The sequence below is a fragment of the Rhineura floridana genome, chromosome 1, assembly GCF_030035675.1.
Source record: "Rhineura floridana isolate rRhiFlo1 chromosome 1, rRhiFlo1.hap2, whole genome shotgun sequence".
NCBI lineage: Eukaryota > Metazoa > Chordata > Lepidosauria > Squamata > Rhineuridae > Rhineura > Rhineura floridana.
Genome location: NC_084480.1, coordinates 51,608,013 through 51,630,693, shown reverse-complemented (window position 1 = coordinate 51,630,693; position 22,681 = coordinate 51,608,013). Strand labels below are relative to the sequence as shown.

The 22,681-nt window shown below is 44.0% G+C and overlaps 1 protein-coding gene and 1 long non-coding RNA gene across 3 annotated transcripts in view; one reads left to right on the top strand and one right to left on the bottom strand.

The window, feature by feature from the left end:
* The window catches only part of CKMT2 (creatine kinase, mitochondrial 2), a 44,340-nt gene extending 38,553 nt beyond the window's left edge, over nt 1-5,787 (bottom strand). The window contains exon 1 of the mRNA XM_061621721.1: nt 5,719-5,787. The gene's annotated coding sequence lies outside the window, so the exon portion shown is untranslated. The remainder of the gene's footprint in view (nt 1-5,718) is intronic.
* On the top strand, nt 3,553-21,656 carry LOC133382076 (uncharacterized). Of its 2 annotated transcripts, XR_009761786.1 has the most exons (4): nt 3,573-3,639; nt 15,395-15,470; nt 16,772-16,947; nt 21,234-21,656. It is a non-coding gene; the product is annotated as an uncharacterized LOC133382076 (long non-coding RNA). The 2 variants fall into 2 exon arrangements; XR_009761787.1 differs by lacking the exon at nt 15,395-15,470 and having other exon boundaries at nt 3,553-3,639.
* The last annotated feature ends 1,025 nt before the right edge of the window (nt 21,657-22,681 follow it).

Here is a 22,681-nt window from a genome sequence, read left to right as displayed (position 1 = left end):
ATAAAATTGCTCTTGAAATCCATTACTCAAAATAATCCAGGTCATAGGAAGATAGACTGGTAGGTAACAAAAGGCTTTGATAACCAATGTGGAGTCTGAATAATATGTCATAGCAAGCCACAAAGTGGTCACAAGAGAGCCTGTCATTCAGAAGGCTTTGAACTACCCAGAATAAACTGCTGGCTAACACTTCACTGTTGAAATAACGGCCAAGAAGTAGGATCACTTTGGCTGTTATCACTGCCATTGAGTAGACACTAAAATGAACTCTAGCCCATGTTTGGCTGGATTTATTGTGGCAGAATTACTTCTAGCTTCAAGTTCTCATTCCTGTTACTTCCTGTATTGAGACTAGAGATGTGAAGGCCTAGTTAAAAAACTGGGAAAATTTGAAAGGTAAATGTTTTTTTAATCCTCCCCCATTTTCCCCCAATATTTCAGGGGAAACAATTGGGTGTGGGGGAAATGGGGCAACTTGTTAAAAACTTCATTTTTTTCTGGGCTTTCACATCTCTAATTAGGACACACTCCAGGGGCTTTAGTCAGGAGAAATTGTAGCACTCCAACAACCACCTACTTAACCCAACCAGCCCTGTCCATTGAAGATTTCCTAATGTTCACAGTGGGTTTTCCAGCAATTCATAGACACTGGCTTGGTTTAAACATAACGCTAAGCCAAACCATGGCTTAACTCTGAGTAGCATGGCAACAGCAGGACTATGGGAGGAGTGAAATGGCCACATTTTTTACTGTATGTACCCTCACACTCAGGTGTTCATGCTTAGCCATAGTTTGACTTAGCATTCTGTATAAACTGGACCACTAAAATACATGTATTCAACTAAGTCCTAAGAGTAGACCCATTGAAATTAATGGACCTATGTTAGTCATGTTTATTAACTTCAATGGGTCTACTCTGAATAAGGCTAGCATAGAATACCACCCATAAACACTTGGACTTGGCCCTAGGGTTACAGTTTAATTCATTAGGAAGAAGTTGATGATTTCCCAATTTGAAACCCTGCCAGGAAATGGCAACAAAGTCTGGCTATGGCCATGCTTACTGCTCTTTTGTAAGAAGGGTGCCTGCACCTGTGTTGTATATAGCCAAAACATGTCCTGTTGAAAACACAAAATCCCTCATCGGATCAGGAGCCAGACCCTGATAACAGTTTTCAGTTTAAAACATGGATTTCATCAAAATGGACAAAATTTTAACAGCTGAGCAGTATCTGTTGCTAGACCGGGAATGGGGGGGGGAGATGTTCTTGGACTACAACTTCCCTAATCCCTGACCATTGGCCATGCTGGCTGTGGCTCAAGGAACATCTGGACAGCTGCAGGTTCCCCATCCCTGTGCTAGACTGAAATTTAGAAACCAAAGGAGATGCCAGTACCAAAGAAAGGCTTATCTATTTGGCCCTTTATCCATCGTCTTTAACCACTGCCCCTATTTTAGTCCTCACCTTCCACTTTTCCTTTTCCTATCCTTAAAAGACAAATTAAATGTGTGCAAGTTTGTTCATTATAGAGGTATTTTTATACTGCCCTTCAACCATAATCTCAGGGCAATTTATGAGAAAGAATAAAATGATTAAAATATAGTTATCAACATAACATAGACTAAAAAGGGTGCAAGATCACAAAAATGACATGAAGCAGTCAGCTTTAGAACTGTATCGGACAAGCCTAGAAAAATAAATGTTTTTGCCTGGTACCAAGAAAACAATAAGGGGAGAGTGTTCTATGACTGAGGCACCACCACCGTTAAGGCCTTCTCTCTGGTAATCTCCAGCTTCACTTCAGATGGATGGGGCACCTGCAAGAGTGCTTTGCTGAAGATCAGCATACAGATAAGTACATGTGGAGACAGACAGTTCTTCAAGCTTAATTTGTATTCTGACTGCAGAATTTGGCTTTTCTTTCATCAAGCGATTTTAAGCACAAGTAATATAAATGAAAGCAAAGAAAATGCTTGTAGTACAGCAATTTTCCTTTGATTCACACAGGTATCAATACTCCCAAGAGTTCACCTTGGAAACTATTTTAGTCAAGGTTCAGTCCCAGGAGTATGCATTGAACCAACTGCTAAAATGAAGGGGGGGAAACTTCCTTTTAGCGGTGCCTTGCTCCCTGCGAGGTGCTTTGAAGTTCTGACTTTGGAACTTGAAATCATAAAATCACCTTACAATATTTATAATGCCAGGTGATTGTCAGGTGGGCAGCCCCACCCACCTGTCAAATTTGGCCTGAGAGGCAGATTCTGATAAGGATCTCGCCCATGGAGCCAAATAGGTTCCTTACTCCTGTTATATAATGATAAATTTGGCTGTCTTGATTGACATAAATAAGCCATATATTGAGGTTTTGCCTGATAAATTAGGTGGGTGATCAGTGATCCAACAAGAGGTCTAAACTCTCTAGCCTTTTGAATAATGCCCATGATAATTTGTGTGAGGGACAGACAGAGTGTGCAGATGTCTCTTCCCCCACCCCCGTGCATACATTGAACAGATGGAGGGGGAAGCAGGATTGTCCCTGCAACACATTTGTAGCCACTCATTCACCCTTACACATAAAAGCTGAAAGTACAGCCACTGGAGTGTGTGGCTGGTAGACATTTTGCATCAGGGTCTGTGGCTAGCAGACATGACTTTCTCCACCCCAGCATTCAATGTATGTGCGAAGAAGGAACCACTGCACTGAGCTAGAGAGACCGCTAGAAGGATTTTTTTTCTGATTGAATTTGGGCAGAGGCATGGGGAACAAGTTCTGAGATGAAGCACCTTAGGGTGCAGTTGCTCTTTGGAGACTTTGATGCAGGATTAGCAGTTGTGTTGCCTGCTTTAGGAGACTGCTTACTTTCAATGGGCTTTGCATCTATATGTGTAAATATGTAAATATTACAAAAGACATTGTATGTCTTCATCAAAGGAATTGAAACACTGGAGTACTGCCCATGGACTTCTTCATGCTTGGGAAGTGGGAAACACAAAATATCCATACTACTCTGCTATATCCTATAGGCTAATCCTCATAAAGAAAAACACAATATATCTTCCAGCGAGGTCAGTGTTGCAAACCCACTGCAGCGAGAACAATAGGAAATCCAGTTTTTTGGCACTATATTTCAGTCCAGAGGACACCAGTGTCAGGCCCCATACTCTGTTTTAGGTGCAGGTGCCAAGACTTGTAACCTGAGCCTTACATACCATGTGAGTTGAGACTGCAGCATTTAAGCTGTGCATAAAGGAAATTTTCCTCATTGCTAACTAAGTAATTAGCCATCCCCACCCACCCCACAACACATATGAATTTAGGGAAAGGTCTCCCAGGTCAGAGGATATACATTACACTAGACCTGAGCTGCAACATTTCCCATTTGTTTCGATTTAAGAACAGCAAAGACTCCTCTTATTACTTTCACCAGGAGTTTCAGAACAGACCTAAAGTTATCACTTCCTATATTGGCAACACTTTCCAGGACAGTTGTCCTCTTGGCTTGCATGTTCAAATGGTGTCAGATTAAGCACAGTGAATTTACAAACTGAATGTCAGATGTTAAACCGCTGAAGCTAGAGATGCATTTAAAAGCAACCCTGCTAAAGGAGAAGTGGTTTTAGTAGGAACACTAAAAAGGTTTGACTCTTTCTCTTTGCTAGTTTTCTCTCTCTCTCTTTCATTCATATTAGTAAGCATATGGGGCTTGTGGGGTTTGTTTGTTTTTTGGTCAGAGAAGGAAAGAATCTGCAGGCAGGAAACTCAGCCGTTTAGGAATAGGAGTAGATATACTACTGTAGTGGTAGGAATAGAATTGCATCATGTGAATTGTGACTCTTGACTTTTTCAAGGGATCTTAAGCTGCAGCTTTAGCTAAATGTTATGCATCCACTGAGAAACTGCACAGATATAATTTAAATAGCAAAGAAGAAAAACAAATCAGAATAGAAAGCTGGTATATAAACAAATCTCTATTTTCAGTGGTAGTGGCTAAAAAAAACCCCTAACGTAATTTTTAAAAATGTAAAACTTTTAGTAGATACATTAGTGCATATGTATTCAACAACTAGCTCTGTTCTCAACAAAATAAAACAATAATGGCTGCCGTTATATGTTTTATTTCTTGAATACATAAAAAAGGCATTCAGGGTTTTGTTAATCAGCTCCTGATCCATTGCCCTGGGAGTCTGTACGGAAGGAGGAGTTCATAAATTCACAAAATAGACAGATGAGTAAAAATCTTAATTTTGATCATAATATTTGTTTAGTACCATTGAAATATATAAGCACATGAAATAATGCATTTCAGGTGTCAGGCTGGTATACAGTCTGTGCGTTATCATAAAGTACTAGCAGTTTTATATTATGTATCATTTAATTGTTGACACCAGCATGGTAAAGAGTAGTTGAAAATAATCCCCTTTGCCTACCAACTATTAAACTACACTACCTGAAGAACTATTTATGCCATATTATTTGGATCGAAGCTGGTTTGGTGTGTGATCCTAAGCACTTGGATTTAAGTTGCATTCAGAGAAAATAGGTGTATCTGACTTAGTCATACTCAGATTAGACACACTGAAATTAATGGACATAAGGTTTTTTTTGCAACAGCTTTGTTTCTATTGTATTTTTAATGTTTTTATTCTATGGTTATGGTTGTTGTTGTTAACATGTTATAAACTGCTTCAGTGTTTTTAACGAAATAATGGTACACAAATATTTTTATAATCAAGCAAGTTACTTAAACCCATGTTAAAGTATTCTAATATAACTAATCCGCCAATTAGATATAAACATACAAGGAAAGGTTATTATTCGTGGTAATTAACCTCTCTGGCTCTTCTGTTAGCTAAATGAGATCTGTTTGCAGGTTTGCCAGATCTAAAATTTAAAAACCAGGAGTACTCTAACAGAGCATTCCTAAGCTTATTTATCTGGAAGTAGGTTTCATTGTGTTCAATGGGGCTCACTTTCAAGTAAGAGTATTGACAATTGTTGCTTTAGGGTTCTGTGGAATTCTGTGGTACAGTGTTATGAAATATGGAGCAATGAAAAAAGACAATGTGCTTTTCTGGGCTCCTTGTAACTTGTTCAAAACTCCAGTGTCTGATGTTTTCTTCTTATACAAAAATACTCATTAATTTGGGCTGCAATCCTATAATCACCTCAGAGGCAGTCTCATTGAGGCTTACTTCTGAGTAGACATAATGAATAGGATTGCACTGTAAACAAAAGAAGGCATATAAAGCAGCATTCTTCACTAAGGTCAGGGGGGCAATTTGGAGAGATGCTGGGCAATTCAGGCAGAGATAAATCTGGATACTGATCACATCTCAAGATACATTCTTTTACAGGAATAAAACAAACGTCTGCAATAACATTTCAGCTCTTTCTAGTTAATGAAAGACATTTTTGGACAGTGTTGACATTTTTAAGAGGGCTGCTCAGCAGGTTGCCTGTGGAAATGCTATTACCATTTGCATAAGAGAGGTTTTATGTTCATATATTTAACATGTTGTTTCAGTATCACTATCTGGAGCAGAAGCACTGTGGCCTGACAAATCTCACTGTCACAGTTTTCTGAGCACTTATGCAAATGAGTGAACTGTATCTCCTAAAAGGCTACAATCTATGGCATTTTGAATACATTTTTAATAACCCTCCCATCTAAATGTCAGTGCTGATGGGGAATAAACAGAGGCAAGTGCAACTGACCTTGAAGTTGAAGCTGGACACGTCCTGCAAGCCTGGGAGCCAACAAGTGTGAAGTGAACAAGTAATTTGTGCTGCGGCAAAATTACAGGTCATATGAGGAGCAAAACGAGACTGGGCGGGGGAAGAAAGGGAGAAGTATTTCTTCCACTGGCCAATCCCATTCCATTTCAGTTGATTCAAAACATTGGGTCACATAGCCATGTCCTTGAGGGCACCAAGAGGATGACCTGGTGAGACACCCTCCTGGCACTGCTCTTAAACTGATGTTTGCCGCTGTCATATGCATTTTTTTAATACTTGAAGCAAAATATCAAAATGACACTCCATGTGACATACACACACACACACACACACACACACACACACACAAATGTATGTATGTATGTATGAATGAATGAATGAATGAATGAGCAGAGGTGGGGAACCTCAGGCCCAGGGGCCAAATATGGTCTTCCAGACCTCTCTAGCTGGCCCTCAGGACTCTCCTCAGACCGCACCTCCTTCTTAGCTACCTCCTCGCTCTAGGCCACACCCCTCACCATCCTTATTTTATACAACCTCGGTGTTTTTGCATGGCAGGAATGTTATCCTTGAATTCTAATAATGCCTCTTGGTTGCCTGGATGGAAGACAGAGAAGTGTGTGAGTATTTGTAGAAACGAGCCTACTGTACAAAGGTAAAGTTTTTGTTGCTTTGCCCACTTTTGCCTCTTACCCCACCCACCACCACCATCATGTGACTCCTGGAAGGTTGCCCAGATGGGAATGCAGCCCTCAGTCTGAAAAGGGTTTGCCAGCCCTCAGTTAGAGGCTGGAGGCAGAAAAATGTCATTCCCCTCTAGAATCAGACACCTGGACCAGCTTGTATTGCTTTGGTTGATGGAAAGGTTGATCAATGTTGATGCTTTTAGAAATTATGGCTCTTCCAGCATGGATCCACTCATAGTATTGCACAGCTTTGCAACACTCTTCCACTCTTTCTCAAAAGTGAGATCATTACCACTGTCTTTCTCCCATAGACATCATACACTTCCTGCCCACATGGCAATTTTGAAGTGGTACATGGCTAGTTGGGTGGTATCTGCAATGTCACACGAGCTGCTCTCAAACACACCTAACCTTCCCTCCCCCCACAGGTTGATGCATGCACACCTATGCAGTGCAGTACATCTTTTGGACTGTTGTGGGTAGTATCAGAGATGACATAGTAGTGTGAAGTTGATGAGACCACTCTGTTCCCCTCCCCCACTTTAAGGTGATCCCTTGTGCACATGCACCATGATTACCGGCCTCCAAAGTTTTTGTACATTGTTTGCTGCCTTGCTCAGCATGGTTTCTGTAGTGATCTTCCAGTTATTGAGATTCTATTGTCAACTAACTGCCTGCCTTTGTCCTCAATTAAATAATAATATTCAGATCAGTATGTATCATTGTGCACAACTGTGTAGGTGTATATTTGAAATATCTCCTCCACCACGCCCAAATCAAAAGGAAAAATATAATCTGGAAAATAAACATTCACAAGGAAAAAGGGTGTCAAGAAATGGCAGAAAGGTCAGCAAAGCTGAGGCAGCTGAGGGTTGTGGAAGTTGACTCCAATGGTAAAGGTACAGAATGGTCAACAAACCTGTTCTGTAGGTTGAAGCACTCCCACCATTCAGGTGTGACAATATTGTGTCACTTGTCCACACTGGAAAAGCTTGTTCAGCAATGGTGCAAGAGAAAGGGAAGCATGCCACAAGTCAGATGGGGGCGTGTGGGGGAAGGAATAAAGATATTACAGAAATGCAATGGGTTGGCATTTGTGTAGCATGGATTCTGGGCCATAACTGAAATGAACAACAACAAAAAAGTCTGTTTGGCACCAGTATTATTCTAACACACTGTTGGTGCTAAATAAATACTGTATTAAGTAATAGTAGTTCATGATGGTTTGTACACATACATAGATGGGCCAACTATGGATCTGGTAATATCTTTGGTACAGTAAAAACATTCCACCAGAACTGTGGCCCGATCTGCACTATCCATTTAAAGAAGTATCATATCACTTTAAACAGTCATGGCTTCCCACCTGTTGCGCTGTGTGTAGTTGTGTTGCTTAATTTCATTTAAAAGCAGCACCACAGCAGCAGAGAGTAACAGCAGATGTTGAAATGCGAGTGTGCCAGCATGTGCGTGCGTTTGCCTAAGAAAGCAGGCTTTTACCCTGCATCAGCATCACTGAGACTTGAGACTTAGGAAAATAAGAAAGGCTACTTTATTTATAGAAATACATAGTAGATAGAAAAGGCATATCTAGTTCTAACTAACTAGCTAAGTTGGAGGCGTAAAGCCCAGGCACGGGGGTTAGTCTCATGCTTGGAGAGAGCAGAGACAAAGGGATATCTCCTCTCTCATGGACAGCTGGAGAAGAAAGGAAGTGGAAAGGGCAGAAGGAGGAGGGACAGGTAAGCTTCTCTAAAGATGTCACAGTCTAAACGACAGAAGGAAGTCAGTCAGAGCATCACAGGTAAAAAGGTAAACAAAGCCTATCCATCTGGAGGACCCTAGCTCTAGCTTCCCTCTGGAGCACAATCAAAAAGAACAAAACAGGAGTTGCTCTTGCCCCACTTCCAACACCATCAAGGATCCAGTGAACTGTAGTTTGTTAAGGGTGCTGAGAGTTGTTAGGAGACCCCATTCCCCTCACAGAGTTACAGTTCCCAGAGCAGTTTAACAATCAAGCTGTTTCCCCAGGAAACTATAGGAAATATAGTGGGAGTCTGTGGCACTATGGCCCATGGTCTTTATGGGTAACTTTAAGCCTTGTAAGCAGACAGACACAGAAACAAATTGGTCCTCAGGAACAGCTCCTGGAGTTCATGGGGACTGCATATTCTCTGAAAATAATTATTTTTAAAATTATTATTATTTGCATTGGAGAAATTGCAGCTACTAAACATAATTCTACTCAAAGTTTGGTAGCTACACTGCTATGGCTTGCACTGTGTGCATAATTGCAGAGATAATACTGGTCTAATTTGCAGATTAGGCCTCAGCTGGACTATTTTGTACAGTTTTTGTCAGCACACTTTACATAAACTGGTAATTATTCAGATAATACTAATAGAGATAATAAAGGGAATGGAACATTGGACACACAATGACTTTAAAGAGTGGATAATATTTAGCTTATGGAAAATAGGCTTTAGGGGGCACATCATGATAGTAGTTTTCATATATATCAGGGTTCTTATCTGCAGTTTTGGTTCTCTCTGTTAACATCTGTGCTAACAGACATTTGAGGAGAAAATCTTCAGAGTGAGTCACTCCTTATGGCCGAGGGTGGTTTCCAGCTACTATACCAATCAAGATATTGGGCCAGATACCCCATTCTAACCCATTACATGGAAGGGAGTTAGAAAATACCATACCTGTCCAAAATCATGTGGCTGATCATTTACAGTGGATCAACCTTGGGGTTTTTTCTCATGTACTTAGGCCATTGATGAACATATGCAACAAGTGCACTGGAGGTGGGGGAGGGACAGGTGTATATCTTGTGAAATAGCTTGCATCAGGGAATAGAGATCATCCAATGTGGCCCATTATAAGAACATAAGGTGTTCTACCGGATCAGGCCAATGACCCATCTAGTCCAGCATGCTGTTCTCACAGTGGCCAACCAATTGCCTATAGGAAGCCTGAAAGCAGCACAATTGCACAACAATACTTTCCCAACTTATAATAATAATAATTTAATTTATGTGTCACCTATCTGGCCAATGGCCACTCTAGGCGACGTACATCTCAGTTACAATAAAATACATGATAGTAACACAATACAAGTGATAAAAACTATAAAACAATGACAGTTCAGAGTAATAGGCAATTAGTCATAGAGATTAACCCTCCCCGGAAGTCCTGAAGGCCTGTCTGAAAAGCCAGGTCTTCAAGGCCTGGCGGAATACATTCAGGGAAGGGGCATGCTGAAGATCATATGGGAGGGAGTTCCAGAGAGTGGGGGCCGCCACTGAGAATGCCCTCTCTCTAGTCCCCACCAACCTAGCTGTTTTAGTTGGCGGGACTGAGAGAAGGCCCTGTGTGGCTGATGCCCAGCAACTGGTATTCAGAGGCATACTGTCTGACCAGGTGTCTTTTCCAGGCAGGACACATTGGGACATTGTCCTGTTAACTTTTTCTATAGGAGGCCGCCTTCCGGCTCCCTCTGATCTGCAACCACCACCACCATGGAGAAGGAGGAGGCAGAAGATGAGGGTCCCCCCTGGGCCAAGTGATATAGTGGAGGCCTCTGCAACAACCTCTCTGAGCAGGGCCAAATCGCAGAGGAAAACCAGGAAGAGGAGGCTCCACACCATGGGGCAAGAGACAGGCTGCAAGCTGGGGCAGGAAAAAAATCTGCTTAATTCTGACCACAGGGAATGGAGTTAAGCAGATATTTGCTCACTCCAGCCTACAGCCTGCCTCTTGCTCCACAGTGTGGTCTTCCTCTTCCTCCTCTGCAGTCTGGTGCTGTGGGGGAGGCTATTGCTGTGGCCTGCACTCTGTTATTCGGTCAGAGGGGGCCCTCCTCTCCAGCCTCCTTCTCTGTGGTAGCAGGGGTGGTGAATCTGCAGACAGCATGTGGTGTGTGTGTGTGTGTGTGTGTGTCAGAGAGAGAGAGAGAGAGGAGGGCTGCGAGTAGGTCATGGCATGAAGAAACTCTGCACTTTTGCCAGTACGCCACTGTGTCTGACAGTGGAGGTTGAATATTGCTGACATGACTTATAGCCATTGATCGCCTTATCCTCCATGATTTTGACTTATCCTCTTTTAAAGCTATCCAGAGTGGTGACCATCATTACATCTTGTGGGAATGAGTTCCGTTGTTGAACTATGTGTTGTGTGAAGAATTTTTTTTGCCTCTCCTGAATCTTCCAACATTCAGTTTCTTTTGGATGGCTCTTATGAGAGGGAGAAAAACTTCTCCCTGTCCACTTTGTCTACACCATGCATAACCTTACAATATCCTCTCTCGTCTTTTTTTCTAAATTAAGACAACTTGGATGATGTAACTTTTCCTCATATCCAATCCCTTTATTATTTTGGTTGCCCTTTTTAAAAACTTTGTAAATTCTACAATATCCTTTTTGAAGTAAGGCAACTAGAACTGTGCACAATATTCTGAGTGTGGTCTCACCATAGATTTGTATAGCATCATTATGATATGGAAAGTTTATTTTCAATTCTTTTCCTAATGATCCCTAGCAAGGAATTTGCCTTTTCCACAGCTGTCACACACTGAGTCAACATCTTACCTGAGCCATTCACTATGACACCAAGATCTCCTTCCTGACCAATCACCTCCAGTTCAGACCCCAGTATGTGAAATTAAGAATTATATATTCTATACTTGCTTTCATTCAATTGCATTTGCTATTTTTACTGCCTATTCACCCAGTATAAAGCTTCTTTTGGGAGTCCTGGCAATCTCTCTTTTTTTTACCACCTTGAACAATTTGGCATCATCAGCAAACTTGGCTATGTCATTGCTCACCTGTAATTCTTTATCATTAAAGTTAAAAAGCACAGGTCCAAATACCAATCCTTGAGGGACTTCACTTTCTACAGCCCTCCACTGGGACACCTGTCAATTTCCTCCTGTTCTTGTTACTGATTCATAAGGGGGCCTCTCCTTTTATTCCATGACTGCTAACCTTACTCAGGTGTCTCAGGTGAGGTAACTTAATGAAAAGCTTTTTGAAAGGCTAAGTATACACAGTTAACTGAATCACTTCTGTCTATATGCTTGTTAATGCTCTCGAAGAACTGTAAAGGTTTGCAAGACAGGATTTACCCTTGCAGAGGCTATGCTGTTTCTACAGTAAGGCTTGTTCTTCTATATGTTTTGTACTATTAGTTTTAACAATGCAGTTTTCCTGGAACAGATATTAACCTAATCAGCCTTTAATTTCCTGGATTAGCCCTGAATTCTTTTTGAAAACTTGGTGTTACATTGCCTATGTTCCCATCTTCGGGTACAGAGGCTGCTCTTAGGGTCAAGTTACATATTTTTGTTAGAAGATCAGCAATTTCACTTTTGAATTTCTTAATAACTCTCATACAGATGATTCTGCTTCAGCAAACCAGTTCTTCTATATACTTTATAGTTTTAACAATGCTTTTATCCAGTTTTCATGGAACAGATATTAAGTTAAGTGGCCTGTAATTTCCATGCATTCCCTTTTAAAAATTGGCCACTTTCCATTCCTTGCAGTTCCATTGGCCATTTTCCAGTCCTTGCCTATTCCCTGTCCTCCCCTGCCCCCATATTTATTTATTTATTGCATTTGTATACCACCCCCTAGCCGAAGTTCTCTGGGTGGTTTACAATTGCCTGTCCTGAATGTCCTAACTATTGAGAAGGAAAGCACTGTGTGTTCACAGGTAGAAATATATTGATCATTTTAGGAATTACTGTGGAGATGGTGGGTTTATAATCCAATCTGATCTAAAAGTTGAGCTATTTAAAGAATACTGTTACAGAAGATAATTTGGAAAAGGTTACTTGTTTATGAAGGTTACTTGTTTATGAAGAACAGCAAAAACATGTCTTGTTTCAGACTGGAAATCTTCAGTCCCTCCCTTGTTAATAGGTTGGTTTAAAGGTATTTGGAGCTAGAAAGTGTAATCCAGCTTCAAAATCCCTTGGCTTGGTATATAACCCAGACTGCAATCCTGTGCATGCTTGGAAGTAAACTCCATTGAACCCAGTGAGTTACTGAATAAGCATGCATCAAGATTCTGCATTTAGGCCACAAAAACAAAATGCATGGGTACAGGATGGGAAATACCCGGCTTAGCAGTAGTGCGTGTGAGAAGGACCTTGGAATTGTAGTGGATCGCAAATTGAACATGACCCAGCAGTGTGATGCTGTGGCAAAAAAGGCAAATGCGGTTTTGGGCTGCATAAACAGAGCTATAGTTTCCAGGTCGAGGGAAGTAATAGTCCCACTATATTCTGCATTAGTCAGGCCTCATCTGGAATACTGCGTTCAGTTCTGGGCACCTCATTTTAAGAAAGATATAGACAAGTTGGAGCGGGTTCAGAAGAGGGTGACAAGGATGATAGCTGGTATGGAGAACAAGTCTTATGAGGAAAGGTTGAAGGAACTTGGCATGTTCAGTCTGGTGAAGAGAAGGCTGAGGGGTGACATGATTGCACTCTTTAAGTACCTGAAGGGCTGTCACATAGAGGAGGGTACAGATTTGTTCTCTGCTGCCCCAGAGGGTAGGACTAGGTCTAATGGTTTTAAGTTGCAGGAGCGTAGATTCAGATTGGACATTAGAAGGAACTTCTTGACAGTAAGGGCAGTTTGGCAATGGAACCGACTGCCTAGAGAGGTGGTGGGATCCCCTTCGCTGGATGTCTTCAAGCAGAGGCTGGACAGCTATCTGCGGGAGATGCTCTAGCTGTGGATTTCCTGCTGTTGGACTCGATGGCCTACAAGGCCCCTTCCAACTCTATGATTCTATGATTCTATATTGCACTGATAGAAAGCATGAAATATGGCAACGTCTATTCCTGTGTATATTTCTTTGAAGTTTTCTCAGTGACAACGTTACTAATATGTACCCTGGTTCAGCAAGAGAATCGCTCCCCTCCCCTGCCCCCATATCCTAACTATTAAGAGGTAAAGCAGTGTGTGTTCACAGGTACAAATAAATTGATCATTTTAGGAATTGAGATAGTGGGTTTATAAACCAATGCCCTAGTTCAGCAAGAGAATCATTCTCATGCAAACAGTACTCTGCTTGTGTTTATTTTAACCTGATCTGGGAGTCAGGGCTGCCTGATCAGATTATAGTCAAAAGAGTCAGTCCTTCTTTCTTTTTCTCTTCCTCAATGGATGATTGGTTTTACTGAAAATCTAACTGTGCATCACTGACTTCTGGATCAATTGTCTTTAGCCTGGGGAAACCCAAAAACACTGAGGTGCACACATTGTATCTTCTTCAGCATTAGGGTGATGTTTTATATGAAATAACTCTTGAGTTGTTTGGTTTCCCTTTCTCAGCTTCCTTAACAGAAACCAGTCTTTTGCCTCTGTCTTCTCATGTTTCTTTATGGAGATGGTATCACACATAGAGGCAAGATGTCTCTTAAACTACAGAGTTCGTCCTGTTAGGGTTGCCAGATGTCTGGTTGTTGGCCAGATACTCTGGATTTGGGAGGTCCTCTCTGGGTCTCTGGGTGCGTCAGCTTAACCTCCGGACTCTCAGCTTTCATTAAAAAAAAAAAGTTTCTAGGTGGTCTGGTTCCTGAGATATACACCATAATGTCAGCCACCACCCCTGCAACTTCAGTGAAATGATCTCTTAGCTGGCTGCTCTAACCCAGCCCTTTTAGGTTTTTAGCCAATAAGTGAAGTTAAGGTTGTGATTGACAAGGGATTTCTGGGCCTCCAGGCAGTACCTAGACTGCATTGCAAATGTAGAAAACTCTTGTTTTTTCCTGTTTATCTGAAAATCTCATACCTTACAGCAGTACCAAAAGTCTTTTTTACTGTTGTGTGCAGGAGTCAAACAAGTTTAAATTTTCCTGGGCTGTTGAAGATGGCACTGTTTTGAAAACCTCCCCAATATGAAGCTTTAATCCAATACTTGCTTTTCTGGAGTAAAGCTGCAATGCTAATCCCACATATGCAGAGTAAACCTCACTGAATTCAATAGGACTTACTTTTGAGTAGACATGATTAGGATCGTGCTGTAAATTAATGGGATTTTTGAGTGAACATAGCAAAGCATTGTGCTTGTGCTGTAACTCTTTATCCCCCCCCACTCCAATCCTATTTTAAAGCAATTAGGCAGGGCTTACATAGGTATCAGTGCTTTTATTATGTAGGAAATCAATACTGATGTTATTTTAAAAAAATGTTCTGCAATGACCAACTGGTTTTGATAATAAACTATTATATGGGGTCTATGTATTTTTATATCTCCTGTGTGTGTGTGTGTTCTTCCTAACAACCCTGTGAGGTAGGATTGCCGATTGGAAACCAAGGCAGCTCTCAACAAGAAATAAATCCCTTTAAAATCTAATAACCATACAAAGTATAAACAGTTGCAATACAGCTTAAAGTAGCATGATTCTGAATTTTGGGTTGGGTGCGTGTTCCTTATTGCTGCTGCAGGGGTGAGACTGCTGGGACCATCAAGGGGCAAGCTTGTCCAACTGCTTTGCCCTCTCACCCCTGCCCTTAGTGACATTTTTCTGGGGACTGTCCTTTACCAGGAAGATAAATGCTTTTGGTTTTTAGCTGTTGTTGCTTGTTAGAAATGCTAGGATTTTGTTGAATTTTTGTAAATTATGTTTTTATTTGTATTTCGTATTGTATTTTTCTATTTGTGTGTAAGCCATCTTGGGGGCCTTTTGGCTAAAAGGCAGCCTAGAAATAACATAACAACACTTGAGGCTGCAGTTCTGTGCACACTTCCAGGTTTGAGTAAGCCCCATTGAATACATTGGCACTTGCTTCTGAGTAAACATGCTTAAGATTGGGCTATGAATATCTACAGATTGTGTAAATAAACATCTTTGACAGTCATGCTCACATAAGTATTTCTTCATACTATGTCCTTTATACTATGTTTCACACTATGGTTGTAAACTATTACTTCCTCTACATTTTAAGTGTGCCCTTCTTCCTTGGGTGGTCATGGTTCCACTCTGCTGTTTTCATCCTGAGGGGCAGATTAGGCTGAGAGATGGTGAGTAGCCCATTGTCACCAAGTAAAATTTATAGCTCATTTCCATTGTGAAAAATTAATTAAAACGATTTACATGGAGGGAAAATTTATTAAGTAGACCCACACAATACATTTAAAGCACATCCAACTTGCATTTAAAGCACATGACTTCCCCTAAAGAATCCTGGGAAGTATTATTGTTATTGTTATTATACAGTTATTGTTTCCACTACCTTTAACAAACTACAGTTCCCATGATTCTGTAGTGGGATTCATGTGCTTCAAATGTGTGTTTAATGTGCTTTAAATGAATGATAGCTCTAGGTATGCTGTGCATTCATTAGTGAATTGAAAATAACAATTTTAAAAGATATTTTTTTAAACGGGAAGGGCTGTAGCTCAGTGGTAGGGCATATGCTTTGCATGCAAAGGTCAAAAATTCAATTTTTGGAAAAGACTACTGCCTTGAATCCTGGAGAGCCAATTCTAGTCCATGTCATCAGTACTGAGCTAGATGGTATCAAATGGCCTGAGTCGGTATAAGACAGATTCCTTTGTTCCAAAAAGTGGAAAGAGACCCAAGGCCAAAGTGACTCCAACATATATTTATATATTTTATTTACAACATTTATATACCGCTTTATTGTAAAAAAAAAAAACCTCTAAGCAGTGTACAGAAGGAATAAAAAAGATAAAATTATTGGCAAAAACAGTTAAAGACAGGTATCTAAAAACATTTAAAATAACAAAACCAGCAATGCGTTAAAAACAGATAAAAAACACAATAGCTTCTACATGCCTGGATAGGCTTGCCTAAACAAGAATGTTTTTAACAGGTGCCAAAAAGAGTACAATGAAGGTGTCTGCCTAAGGTCAATTGGCAGAGAGTTCCAAATCATAGGTGCTGCCACACTAAAGGATTGATTTCTTACAAGAGCAGAACAAGTACTGTGTGGCACCTGTAGCATGGAAAGCACACCTTTAACTTGGCCTGGTAGCAAATCGGCAACCAGTGCAGAGGTATTATGTGCTGGAAGGGTATCACTCTTGTCGGCAATCGTGCCACAGCATTCTGCACTACCTGCAGTGCCTGGGTCAGGTTGTCCTGCATGGGGATTTCTGTGACCTTCGCTAACTGGCTGCCAGGACTATTTTAGTTTTGGCTTTTGGTTAGGAATCCTGACTGGTTGTGGGATGCTGAGTTTTCTGCCTTACTTGTAGGAATCATGTTGTGCTTGGAATGGTATTGCATTTAGGAAATCATCACTGTCTTTTGTTTTTCTGTTTGCATTTCATTTACCTTTAACCTCTGTCCCTTACAGCCATAGAAGCAACAACTGTGGTTCCATGCGCTCAGCTCAACCTCCTTAAACCCATTGATGATGCACCTTGTTGGTTGCATGACGGTTTGTTTCTTGCACAATAGTGGTAAAAGAGAATTCATATACTGGGAAGTGTGGCTGCAATTGTTGTTGTTCCCAAGCTGCTGTCTGTGAAGGTAGATCAAACCATGTGTGTTTTTTCTCTGTCAATTACTACTCACTGGAATTGTGTTGGCTGTCAAAGTGAGTTTATAGCAGCCCACAAGGTAGTCAGAAAAGGGTAGAGAATCTTCTTACTCTTACTTATTTCTCAGACCTCTTTCTGAAGTGAAGGGTCAAATCTATTTGGAGCAGCCATGTAAAAAGGTTGGGGCAGGGCATTCCTGGCAAGGGGTTATCCCTGCTTGGATATGGACATCTCTGCAGAGGATCCCTAGTCAAGCTTTACCAACAGCACAATCCAATCCATATCTACTCAGAAGAAAGTCCGATTGAGTTCTATGGGGCTTGGTAAGTGTGTTTAGAATTGCAGCCTTCAGGGGCATCTATCTTTACTCCTGAGTACTCCTATCTAATATCTGCATAACACTAGGTTCCTTTCTTCCTACAATGGCCTTCTGGTGACTGGCCTGGCCTGAGGGCACTTAAATCCTTCTCGGCAGAATCAAATAGGCTAGATTAAATGTTCCCTATCCAGGCGCTATCTTTTAGCTAGGATTTCTATCTTAATTTCCAATCAGAGAAATGTTTTTGTTTGAATGGTATGCTCCAAGCAACTGTGGTTAATACTTAATGTATCATGTTTAATGACATCGCCGGGGCCCGCCCGGCGACGTCGCCTGGGCCCGCCGGCGGCGTCGCCTGGGCCCGCCGGCGGCGTCGCCTGGGCCCGCCCCGCGACGTCGCCTGGGCCCGCCCCGCGACGTCGCCTGGGCCCGCCCCGCGACGTCGCCTGGGCCCGCCCCGCGACGTCGCCTGGGCCCGCCCCGCGACGTCGCCTGGGCCCGCCCCGCGACGTCGCCTGGGCCCGCCCCGCGACGTCGCCTGGGCCCGCCCCGCGACGTCGCCTGGGCCCGCCCCGCGACGTCGCCTGGGCCCGCCCCGCGACGTCGCCTGGGCCCGCCCCGCGACGTCGCCTGGGCCCGCCCCGCGACGTCGCCTGGGCCCGCCCCGCGACGTCGCCTGGGCCCGCCCCGCGACGTCGCCTGGGCCCGCCCCGCGACGTCGCCTGGGCCCGCCCCGCGACGTCGCCTGGGCCCGCCCCGCGACGTCGCCTGGGCCCGCCCCGCGACGTCGCCTGGGCCCGCCCCGCGACGTCGCCTGGGCCCGCCCCGCGACGTCGCCTGGGCCCGCCCCGCGACGTCGCCTGGGCCCGCCCCGCGACGTCGCCTGGGCCCGCCCCGCGACGTCGCCTGGGCCCGCCCCGCGACGTCGCCTGGGCCCGCCCCGCGACGTCGCCTGGGCCCGCCCCGCGACGTCGCCTGGGCCCGCCCCGCGACGTCGCCTGGGCCCGCCCCGCGACGTCGCCTGGGCCCGCCCCGCGACGTCGCCTGGGCCCGCCCCGCGACGTCGCCTGGGCCCGCCCCGCGACGTCGCCTGGGCCCGCCCCGCGACATCACTACTCCCCACCCCCGCGACATCACTACTCCCCACCCCCGCGACATCACTACTCCCCACCCCCGTGACATCGCCTGGGCCCGCCCCGTGACATCACTACTCCCCACCCCCGTGACATCGCCTGGGCCCGCCCCGTGACATCACTACTCCCCACCCCCGTGACATCGCCTGGGCCCGCCCCGTGACATCACTACTCCCCACCCCCGTGACATCGCCTGGGCCCGCCCCGTGACATCACTACTCCCCACCCCCGTGACATCAGTATGACATGCCCCCGTGACATCACTCGGGCCCGCCCCTGAAATCTCAGGCTTTGGGATGCTTCTGACCTGGCAACTCTACCTGTGGTATTCATTGTTTTCAGAATGCTTGTACTAATACAACACACTGTTACTTTTGTTATCTTTTTGTTGTTGTATCTCCTTTTTTGTATACCCAGTTTTATAATTATTCAATAAAAATTAATTGGGAAACAACGCTTGGGTGCAATGCTCAGTTTTACCAATGCATGTAGATTTCTAAAAATACAAATGAACCTCATTTGCTTTTGAAAACAAATGTACTAGTTTTAATCTTTTAAAACCATAATTAAGCTTAACTATGATTTAAAGGTGAACATACAGTGGTCTACTGCATGTGGCAAAATTCTTGGCTGCTTCACTTCTCCCCCACTCCTGCTGCCACTGTGGTGCTGTAAACGAAGCCAAAGCTTAGCATTACATCTGAACCCAGGCTTGTGGTTTGTCTCTCTCCAAACAAACCATGAGCTTTAACCAAGGTTTGCTCTTGGCTGATCACTTGTGGTTTGTTTGGGAGAAGCAAACCACAAGCCCAGGTTCAAATAGCATGGCAGGAGCAGAGGAGGAGTGAAAAAAACATGCTTTTTGCCCCCCACACCAGAACTCTGCACATTCACCTTTAAATCATACTTAAGCTTAACTACGGGTTAAAGTGATGTGCAGACGCTGTAATTGGGTTAGATCCAGATGGGTAAAGCAACCCAACACTCTTTTGCACCAATCAGGACCTTCCAAAGGTGGGGAGAAAGGCTGAGATAGCCCAGGATCCACTGCACCTTGAGCCAGTCTTGCTGCTCTCAGATGACAGATTAGGCCCAAGCAGGACCCAATCACTGCACCAGCTTGGTACAACAATCCGCCTACCCCCCACTTCCACCCTGGCCACCATATGTGACAGGGCTTCAGCATTAGGATTTTCCCCTAAGGCCTATAGGCCTATACCTACTTAACTGGGAGTAAATGCATTGAACTCAATAAAATTTAATTTTCTATAGGATTGTGCTATAAATTTGTTCATCTTAAACCCAATTAAAATCAATGAGAAATGTTAATCATGAGAGAACAAACTGCAACTGCTGGGCAAGGGGTTCAATGTCAGCTGCTCTGCTGGGAGTTTAGCTCCCAGGGTTTCTGTGCCCATCATTCCTGTCATTTTAGGCATGAGTGCTGAACATGCGGTGCCTCGCACTCCTGCACCAACTGCCCTTGGCACAGACCCTTTAAAGGAGGGATCAGGGACACACAGAGAGGTAGGAAGCTGCCCACTTCAGGAGAGGCTCAAGGAAAAGGGTCTCTCCCCAGTTAAACTTGAGGTGCCACAGACTTTGTTGATAGGCTACCCAGTTGAGGGGGGTGGCCAATTTTTGTTGCAGGGGTTTTCTTTTGGTTTTAGGATACTGTATTCAGATCCATGGATTGCTTTCATGGCTCGTAACCTTAAATTGGTCCTAGGCATGGAAGCAATTGTAAGGGGTAAGATCAATAAGGAAGTGCACGCTGGCAGGGTGCTGGGCCCTTTCCCATCACCCCCTACCTCAGCTCTGCGGGTGTCCCCCCCTTTGCATAGTTCCCAAGAAAGCTCCCGGGGAATTTAGATTGATCCATCACTTGTCTTATCCGTGGAGGCACTCTGTTAATGATTTCATACCAGATAGTCTTTGCACAGTGTGTTATACGTCTTTCGATACTGCACTGTGCATGGTGTGTGCATGCAACAGAGGTGCCCTTATGGGCAAATGCGACATCAAGTCTGCCTTTTGTCTCTTGCTGGTCCACCAGGAAGATTTTGAGCTGCTGGGATTTGCCTTTTTGGGCCAATTCTACGTAGACAGGGCATTGCCTATGGGCTGCTCCATTTCCTGTGCTGCATTTGAGCACTTGCTCCTTTTTGGAGTGGGCGGTCAAAAGGCTGGCAGGCTCGGATGCGGCAGTGCACTATCTGGATGATTTCTTGTTTGCGGGTACGGTAGGTTCTGGTGAATGCCAGCATCTGATGTCCCAGTTTTGTGACCCAAGGAGTTGGGGGCTACCTTAGCCACAGAGAAGATGGAAGGCCCAGCCCGTGTTAACCTTTCTAGGTATCGATATTGAGGTCCAGTGCTGCAGGCTGCTCAGGGCTAAGCTTGGCCTATTGCAGACCAAGATCTGGGAAGTTTTGGAGGCCAAGAAGGTTTCCCTTTTGAACCTCCAGGAGCTGGCAGGGCTTTTAAACTTCACATGTAGGGTTGTCACACCAGGCTGGGCATTCCTAAGGCAGGTGTATGATGCCATGGTGGGACTTTCCTGGCCTTACCACAGATACAGGTGTTACGACAGCTTTACATGCTCGCCTGAGCATGTGGTCATCTTTTTTGTGGGAGTTCAACGGGGTTTTGTTCTGGAAGGAGGATCTGCTCCTGGAAGCAGAGCTACAAATCCAATCAGATGCCTCAGGGGTTTTGGGGTTGTGTTAGGGACTTTCTGGGGTAATGGGTACTGGCCGCAGACCTGGATTCGGTAGGGGTTAACCAGGGATTTAACTTTTCTCAATTTTTTTCCCTATACAGTTTCAGCCCAGTATATCTGAAGGAACGCCTACAGAATCACCGATTGTGCCGCCTGATGAGATCAGCCTCGCAAGACCTTCTCTCAGTCCCACCAGTGAGAATAGCTAGGCTGGTACGGACCAGAGAGAGGGCATTCTCTGTTGTGGCCCCCACCCTCTGGAACTCTCTCCCTTTCGATCTCAGACATGCTGCCTCCTTGTCCAGCTATCGCCGAGCCTTGAAGACCTGGCTGTTCAGGCAGGCCTACAAGATTGGGACAGATTAACTTATGTTACAATTGAATTAATGAATGGTTTTTTAGCTTAAAATTTGATTATGTTGATGTGTATGTATTGTTTTTATTCTTGTTGTTCGTCGCCTAGAGTGTCCCTAACCTGGACAGATAGGCGGCTGAAAAATAAATTTTATTATTATTATTATTATTATTATTATTATTATTATTATTATTATTATTATTATTATTTTATTACTTTATTATTATTTTCCTATTGTGGTTGGGGCCTACTTGTGGGCAGAGAGGCTACAGAACTGTGCTGTCCATTTCTGGTGTGATAACATGGCCATGGTCCAGGTTATCAACTCTCTCACATCTAGGAACACTAAGGTTATGGGTCTAGTCTGTTACTTTGTTCTCCAATGCCTGCATTTTAATGTTCTATTTTGGGCACGGCACATACCTGGTATTGATAATGGTGTTGCTGATCCTCTGTCATGGAATCAGATGGAGAGGTTTCAACAGCTGGTGTCGCTGGCCAGGGCTCAGCTGGATGCTGTGCCACCCAAGATTTAGGAGATTGGAGAGCAGAGTCAGAGAGGGCCATAAGCCTATCCATTGCACCTGGCATGCTTACCAGCTACCAGACAGCAGGTAGGGAGCTCCAGGAGTTCAGGGTCAGCAGGGGCTATGCACAGGTGTGGCCTATCCCTGTAGATCACCTGCTGGAATTCGTGGTGGAAGGCAGGAAGAGGAGCCTTTCTGTCAGGACCCTGAAGGTAAGCTGGCAGGGCTTACCTTTGTAGCCAAGGCAGAGGTTTTTAGGGATCATTCGGAGGACTTTCGGGTCTGTCGTATGCTGGCAGGCTGGGTCAAGGAACACCCAGCTGCCTCTGATCCCCGTCACCCCTTTTTGCCCAACCTGCTAGCAGGATTGTTAGACCTTCTGGCACACAGGGGGTTGGCTTTACATCACCCTGATATATGGCACACGCGGACTGAATTTCACAGGGCTGATGGAGTTCACCTGACAGATGTAGGGAACGACAACTTTCTGGATGACCTGCAGAGGTGTCTGCAAGACATGGTTCTCGGCAGTGGGGTAAGGGGGGACTAAATAGTGATATGCTGTATTTTGTGTAGATATCTATATAGAGATTTGTCCCGTTTGTGGTGGCTAACTGCGGGAAGGGAAGTAGGTAAAGACAGCTAGGTGGCCCCCTTAGGCACCTTT